General features: G+C 30.7%; 1 protein-coding gene across 1 annotated transcript in view; it reads left to right on the forward strand.

Moving 5' to 3' along the window:
• The window catches only part of LOC106466299 (SID1 transmembrane family member 1-like), a 185,677-nt gene that overhangs the window by 41,702 nt on the left and 135,141 nt on the right, over positions 1-8,834 (forward strand). The window lies entirely within an intron of this gene.

The raw sequence follows: 8,834 nt of genomic DNA on the forward strand, positions 1-8,834 counted from the left end.
ATATGGTAACATGAGTGCACGTGCACAGCGTAATTGCAACTTCAGTAATGTTAGTCAGGCATAGCTGAAAAGGTTAATGTAATAAATATATATAAATGTACAATGTTATGAGATTTATGCTATTTAGACTAAACAGTTGTATTTTCATGTTATAAGTTGTAGTCATTCTAGAACAAAAAAAGCATAATTTATATTTATTCCTTAATTTTTAAGGTTATTACGAGGTCAGTCAGATCAACCAAACCCATACAGACATCTGAGAGTGAAAATAACAGATAAAATACATAGTTTTTTCTTAAAAAACGTTTGATAATTATCTAGAGGTCATAAAGATTTTGCATATGAAATTTGAAAACTTTCTGATGCATAAAAGTATTTTTAATCTTAAAATCAAAATTACTTGGAATGTTGGATAGTCAACATTTGAAAAGAAAAAAGGCACAAGAAAAACATTACTTAAGAAATTTTATAAATTAATAAAAAATCTGATATTTTGCATATAAAAGCCTTGTTATGTTTACTGGCAACACAGGCCTGCAATGGTTATATACTAAGTCTGATAATAATATCCATTTTTCTCTATCCCATATGATTCACTTTATTGAAACCACAATAAAATATTTATGTCGCAATTGGTGTAGAGAAATCTATAGCCAGTGGTTGTCAACATTTTAAGCATAACAAAATGTGACCTTTGTTCTAGAACCCACAAGAAACACATGGGCTCGGTCAAGTTGACCGACCACGTAACCTCTTTGTACTCATTTAAAGTCTTTTTATAGATTTAATACTTCTAACTTTCAATATAATGTGTATATCTTCACAAAATTTGGCAGTCTTTCAGTTAATATTATAAGCCTTTCACATACAAGAAATCATATCAAGGTTTCATCAAGACATCAGGGAAATGGAGAGGAGGTATCAGGGAAGTTGGAACATCAGCATGATGGCTGATTACTGCTGGTCATTGAAACGAGATGCTCCAGACACAATACATAAAAGAAAGACCACAACACACAGTTTTGAGACTAAAAGATTGTCATGATATAAAAAGACTGTTTGGTTCAAATATTAGTGATTAATCTATATTTGTGAATGAATATTTTATTATTTTCAAGTTTTGTTATAATAAGAGTTAAAAGCAGATGTTTGTAGAAAGTTTTGTTAATAAATAACTGGTGTCGAGAATACAGAAAGTGGCCAGAAGACTATATAATAAAGATATAAATAGCGTGAGATGAGAGGAAAGCAGCAGACAGACAACAATAGACAGATAATAGCAAAAGAGAATATAGTTGTGTGAAGTTAAATACCGCGAAGGTGATAGGCCTAACATTTAATATGCTACAGTGAAACTAACAGTATTAAAAAAAGATAAGGAGTATAATTTTATTCCATCAAAATGTGGTTATAAAGTAATTGAATCAGCCTGGGTACATTTTGACAAAAGGAACAAAGGATCTTCAAAAGAAAGAAGACCAAACGAATTATGGTAACTTGTGCCATAACTGTAAGTCAATCACACACAGAATACTAGTATGATAGTAATATACAGAAGATATTTCGACTTGTCAACTAAAATTCTAAAGTTACTGAATAGACCAAAGTGGACTTTTGACAAGAACAAGAGAACTATATAAATAGATTATGATATGCCTGTAATCTCTATAGTGTGAAGACTTTGTTGTATATACGTTAAACTTGTTCTGAATATATATAATTTGAAAACAAGTAAAGTGTGTGCTGTTTATTCATCATTGAATTTATTGCTAACAAGTCACAGACACCTACTGTAGAAGAATCCTAAGCCCAACAACAACATAGAATATATTTATACTATTAAGAAGTATAACTAAAAGCCATTTATTTCGACAACTGATAAAAAGAAGAACTTTTATTCTTAAAATCTGACAAAGATGTATATTTCACACAAAAAATCAGGATGAATGAGGACACATTTTCATTTGACATCAATGTTCTTCTCTTTTCTTCAGTTTGTTTGTATTTTTGTTAACAAACATAATAAATGTTCATTGTGGTAAACAAAATAATAATTTGATCTAAGTAAGAGTTTTTTCTTCCTGATTTGTAAGTACTTAAGAGATAGGAAAAATTAATATTCTTTTTGAAATCTGCATAGCTGAATTACGAAAAATCCGTTATTAAAATCAAAACAACTTTTATGAAGTTTAAATTCACAGGCCTGTGTAATCTACAAAAGTTTGTGAAGATATGCTTACTAATTTAAAAGTTATAGCATGAAAACTATAACAAGCACAAAATAGTTACGAGGTCAGTCCCTGAGACTGAGCCCATGCTGAAAGAGTTAAATATCTATGCCATCATTAAAATAAAAAAAGCCAACTAATATTTTGCAACTTTGGAAAATTATACAATAAAAATAAAAGAAAATAATACAAAAAAATGTAATACACAAGTTTGTTATTGGTTGCACACAGTAAAAACAGTTGTGTGAATTTTAAATAACATAGTTCTTTCTAATATTTAATTAAGACTGTAATACTAATTTCTCTGTAATAGTCCATCATAACAGAGAAGACCATACAGTAAACTGAAATGATACTAATATAATGGGACATCAGCAACACACAAGAAAAGGAATGATAAAAAAGCTTTCTATATCTATATATCTAATAGCATACACAGGTAATGGAGAAAAAGAAAACAAAAGAAGCCTTCTGTATCTGTCTAGCTAATAACACACTCAGATAATGTAGTAAAAAAGTTGGCAAAACCTGGACACTTCTCTTCAACTATTCAAATAGATACTAAAAAATAAATGGGAACCCCAGTGTAGCATTTGAATTATCACTTGCCTCCGAGTTATACTGGTTTTGGGGAATTCTGCCCCTCATCAATAATCCTGTACAAATGCAAGTTGAAAGAATTAATAAGACTAAAACAGTAATGGAGTGTATATCATGCATTTGGTGTCTTTTACTCACACGGTGATCCTACATTTATATTCACTAGGTAAGTAAAAGATATCTCAAAACACCATATATATTCAAATATATAGTTGGATCACATCTTAATGGGGTGATAGTCTACACTAGTTTTGCCTTCTGACACAAAGACCCAGAGTCAAGTCCCAGCCACTACAGAGAAACATTCTTTCTCAGGATTTTTCTGGAGACAGCAGCAGATGATGGCCAAGACAGCATGAAAAGTAATTAGTATCTGTTAAAAAATTATTAGATAATTAATAATTAGGTGATCATATAAGCTACTCATCATGACAATGGTTAATATATGATCACCACAAACTTACTATAAAACTGAAATTTATTATGTAAGTCTGTAAACAAAAAAATGTGAAAGTCATGTGAAAATTATGAAGCAGACAAAAAAATAAAATACAAACAAACACCAATCTTTAAGAAAATACTGTATTGTTGTTTCAGTATGTGTTATTTTGTCTCATGGATTATCATTGCTTGAAGATTTGCTCCATCACTTAAATTCTATAAACTCCAGCACAGCATTCACCATGCAGTTAAAAGAAAATGAGACCTATTTTTGGATATACTCATTCACAGACATGATGACCATCTCACCACTACTGTTTATACTAACATACTAAAAAGATGTCTGTCTGTTTAGTTTGGAAATGATTGTTACAAAACATGTAGATACAAGCGTTCTCAGTATTTACAGTATCTGTCTGTTTAATTTGGAAATGTATGTTTCATGATGTAGGAGTGGTTTTTGTTGCTCAAAGAAAATACTGAAAGCAGCAAGATACCCACCTTGATTACCTTTTGCAACAAAACTAAATTTAGGACTCGTGTATATAAAATTTTTTAAACTTGAAAAAATGTGTTTGAGCAGTGGTTCTTAACATTTTCTTTTATTGAAATCCAGTACATAATCATATTTCCTACCCAAGCCCACACCACGAACCCAGCTGAGACTTGCAGAAAGAAAGTTATGGGACATACATAATAGAAAATATATGGCACTTACAGTAATTATTAAAAGTATTTTACTGTGGGCAACATGGACCTCATTATCTCCATTGCTACTTGGTTCATAGATATTCTTGTTGTAGACTGTTTCATTGTTACTTTTTTGAAACCCTCTTGTTGGTGTCATATGTTTTTCCCCAGCTGATTATTTCATTTCAGTAGAATGTTTTCTTGCTGTTAGCCAAGGTTCTCATGGGTATTTCTCCTCTTACCTGTGCAGATTGTAAAATTCTGGGGATCACCAGTTATTTAAATAAGATTCTGTCTCTTTTTCTAGAGGCTGTCTGTTAAGTATAAGAGACCAATAGTGCTTACAGGAAGTTTTACTGAGCCTGTAATGATTAACGTCCTTGTGAAATGAAGTACGTTAATATCGTAGTAGTTTTACAAGCTAGATTTAGATCTTAGCACTGATCCTGGTAACATTAGAAAAATCTGGCAGATTTTTATTCTCTTTGTATTCTTTCCCACACATGGCTAGCCCTCAGACAATTTTCTTAAGTTACAAGACTTATTTGGAAAATTTCAACCTTATATGACAACATTCCTTTGATTTACAAACCTTGTATTCCCATGTGTCATTGTATATAAACCTAGTATACTTAGTTTTGTGTCATGCATGATGAAGAGAGACCAAAGTACTGTTGAAACATACAATAAATTTACTTATAAATCATTGTTAATTTATTACTAATCAATAATTCTGTTCTTGTACTTCAAATTCTGCATTGGGTGACTACGATATTTCATCTATTTTCACCCATTCTCAAATACCATGTTACCCTATTAATTTCTGTTTAATGTGGTTCTTCATGGGTATTTTAATGTCTGATTTATGTTCAGCCATGTGAGCCTCTGTTTTTCATGGCTTAGTGGTTGATTGGGAACTTTATTTATGATATACAAAAGATTGAAATGTAAACAGGCTCGTCACTGAAATCTAGTTTAAGTTATAACTTGTGGTAGAAAAGAAAAAAACATTGGATATGTGACGTGATGGGAATTGCTGTATTTGGCCTTTTTTATGCTTTATAGAAGTACCAAGCGATAAAATATTTACTATTGACATAATGCAAACATTATATAATATGCAGTAAATCATCCATGACCTGAAATATTGGCAACTACTTTTACATTCTTCCATTCTTTCTCCCAGTGAGAGGTAGAAATACTCGTGTCATCCTTATTGTTCACCATGATCAGACTGGGCACAGCTATGGTCGAGTTATTAACTAGCATTTTTATGTACAAACATTATAGAAATTTCCTAAATACCTCTTACTTATCATCAAATTATTTTAAACAGTTTCTGAACATTTTAACTTTCCAATGTTTTGAATGAAAATCTCTTGAAATGTATAACTTAAGCTGGCTAAAATATTATAGTCTGTGTTTAAAGTTTAAAAAATATTTATAAATATACAATATTTATACTGTATTTAATAAACATTAATATATGTAGTTCACTTCACCATGCCCATTATTAAAAATGATCATCACTCAAGCAACAATGATATGGTCCACTTACTGTAACACCTCTTTGTGGCTCAGATGTAATTCTGAGGGCTTATAACACTAAAAGTCTGATTTTTATATCTATGGTTGGCAAAGCACAGGTATCAAATCATTTAGCTTTGCTCTTTACAACAAACATGTTGTATAGTACATAAATCATGCTGTGAAGCTTCTTTGTAGGGCTGTAAACAAATTTTTAAATCACGCATCTGAACAGTCCATTGAAATTTAAAATTACATTCTTGACCATGAAAAAAGTTTTTATATCACAATATTTGCCCAGGGGCAAGTAGAAGCTAAAACTTTGCTGCTTCTCTACATAAGTACCATAAATTTGTTGAGCAGTATTAGTATATAAAGAAGGAAACCCAAATATAACCATATTTTTTAAATGATTAATACTAAGTTTTATTGTGCATTTGAAAATGACAAAATTTTGCTTTGTTACACTTGTCATGATGTACTAAATTATCATATATTTATGTATGTGTGTATGTATATGTATGTGTGTGTGTATGTATGTATATGTATATATTTATTTTTTTTTTTTTCAAAGTCAAATGGATAAGTGTAAAGTAAGCAGTTGTAAAAATGTATTGTCAGTACCATATATTTAACTTTATTTCCACAATAATACAAATTGTGTACTGTATTCTACTGAGACACAGTCATGATAGGGAGCAGACAATTGATTTGCTATCTTATGCAATCATTCATGATCTTGCCAACAAGAATTTAACACCAGTTGGTTAGTTGGATTACATGTTATTTCACATACATTACCAGAGGAGATAAAGAACAGGCATGCACACACAATAAAGAAAGTTTATGTACTTGAATGTTGGTTGTATCATGTGATTTTACATCAACTTGATATAAAAAATGAATACATGATAATTGCATTGTTTGATTTTCACAGAATATTACACTGCATTATTTACTGATATAAATACACGAAATATTGTATATCATCACTTGTCATTGACAATTAGCCTAGTTGTTAGGCATTATGTTAGGAACTTAGTTCAGATTGACAAAGTTCCTTCTTAATGGACATGTGATATACATCTCCTCCTTGCTTGAAATTTAATAACTTAATAATTAGTACTGTTCAAGAAACTGAGTCCAAAGTATCAACTCAAATTTTCATGAAAGCTATAAGAAGAATCTATAGCTATAACTTTGTCTCAAATGTTATATTTATTATCAGAATAACATCATTGGGCATAAGTTCATTTTGGAACATAAATTGAATAATCAATATCTAATAGGTCCTCTTTTAGCCATGACTATGTGACTACATCATTCAAACTACTAGTTTTTCAAGGATACCAACCAGCTTAAAATGATCACTGTACATAAGACGACTGTAACTTTATGATATCTCAATATGAATGTTAAAACATGAATCTTACTATAATGGATGTAGTGTCTGTATCAGTATCTATGTATATAACCCAAACTCCTGCATCATCTTTCGAAAGGCACCACAAACAAAAATACACAAAAATTCCACACTTTGGGTATTCAAGATTCAGACAGTTAGAAAAATAACTGTGGTATGTGCAAGAACCATTTCTTTATAACAGGACACAATTTTAAATCAAAGTACTCTCATCACAACATTCACTAGGACTGTGTGTGAGGGTTTGATTATATCTTTATTAAAGTAATTTTTAAATGTACTATTGAGAAACTGAAGTTCTTAAAAAACTATTATTTTTTCAGTAAATGGTACCACTTTTAGTATACAGTTTGTATTAGTAAAATATATGAAAATTTTGAGCTCTGTACATTGAATCATTTTGATACAGTGAGTTGCGTATGACAAAAGAGCATAATCCAAACACTGTTCCCATGCAGTACTTCCCAGAAAAAAAATCCTTTTTTAGAACATGTTCACTGTTTCTAAATTTTTAAAATGAGGTATAAATACTATGATTAGACAAACAGCCACTCATAGGGCTGTGTTTCTGCGAGTACTATTAAAACATCAAAAGAATATAGTTCATATTATGAACTATTTATTTAGTAAATCCTGTAAACTAAAACAGATTGCCTTTTAAATGCACAATATAAAGAATATAGTTGGTATCTGATCTTCTGCTTTTACCAACAGAAAAACTGAACGTAACTGATAATGTTGATGTGGTTGAGTTAAAAAGATTATAAAACTTTGATTTAGGTATAAGCCCTGTTTGGAATAAAATTTATCACTTGTTTAGTAACATTATTATTTAACCAGTGTTTGAGTGATTGACAGCACAATGTTTTAAATATTTCTTGAACTGAGAGTATGGTATGGCTGAAATTCTTTTCTTTCATGTTAACATTTTTTTTTAGATTCTCATTCTGATGGATCTAGATAATATGAAATTGACTGTTCATGAAAGAGTTCACCATTATTTCAGCAGTTTTTTGAATATTTGACAGTACAGAATTTTGTAGATTTAAAAACTGTAATGGACTACAACTGCCTATTGAAAGAGAAGGAGACAATGTTTTGGCTTTATACTGAGGCTTTCTTCATAAAGGTAAGTGCGGGTTGAGCTGGTGTTGGCAGTACAACTGTGACATCATACCTGTAGAGGTTGGTTGTGCAAACAATTGTCTCTGTTGAGATTATGTGGTTTGTTTTAGGTAGCTTCTTTGATTTTTATTTCTTTCCAGTGGCAAGCTTTGTCTAAAATTCTATGGTGATCTCAGTTTATGATATGTCCTGTTTTGAACTTACATTCAGCCAAGGCTAATTTATCCGTATATATTAGTCTAGTTGCATTTTTATGTTCTTTTGATATTTGTTCTATCACCTAACCAGTTTCTCCAGTTTAAATGTTGCTGCATGGATATGGTGTACCTCACAGATGAGTTCTTTTTGTTTAGACTTGTTGATTGATTGTTTCATGGACATTTTCCTGCTTTAAAATGAATTTTACCATTAAATTTACAGCAATTTCTTTTAAGTTTTTTACTTAATTTGGGAATATAAGATAGAGAAATTACTAATTTGTGTTGGACTTGGTCTTGGTGCGAGTGTTACTGAATCTTGTTCTTCGTGGGTAGGTATAAAACTGGAATGGTATCTGTTGTTTTTGAAAACTTCTTCTAGGAAGGTTAGTTCCTATACAACATGGCCTTCATCTCAAATATTTCTGACTCTGTCAAACATACTTGATATGTCCTACATTTAACAGTTTTTGGATGGTTGTATCTGTAGTGTAGGTATTTTTTAGTATGTTAGTATAAACAGTAGTGGTGAGATGGTCATCATTTCTGTGAATGAGTATGTTCAAAAATAGGTCTTAGGTACTGTAAATACTGAGAATGCTT

Source organism: Limulus polyphemus, unplaced genomic scaffold, assembly GCF_000517525.1.
Source record: "Limulus polyphemus unplaced genomic scaffold, Limulus_polyphemus-2.1.2 Scaffold2215, whole genome shotgun sequence".
Lineage (NCBI taxonomy): Eukaryota > Metazoa > Arthropoda > Merostomata > Xiphosura > Limulidae > Limulus > Limulus polyphemus.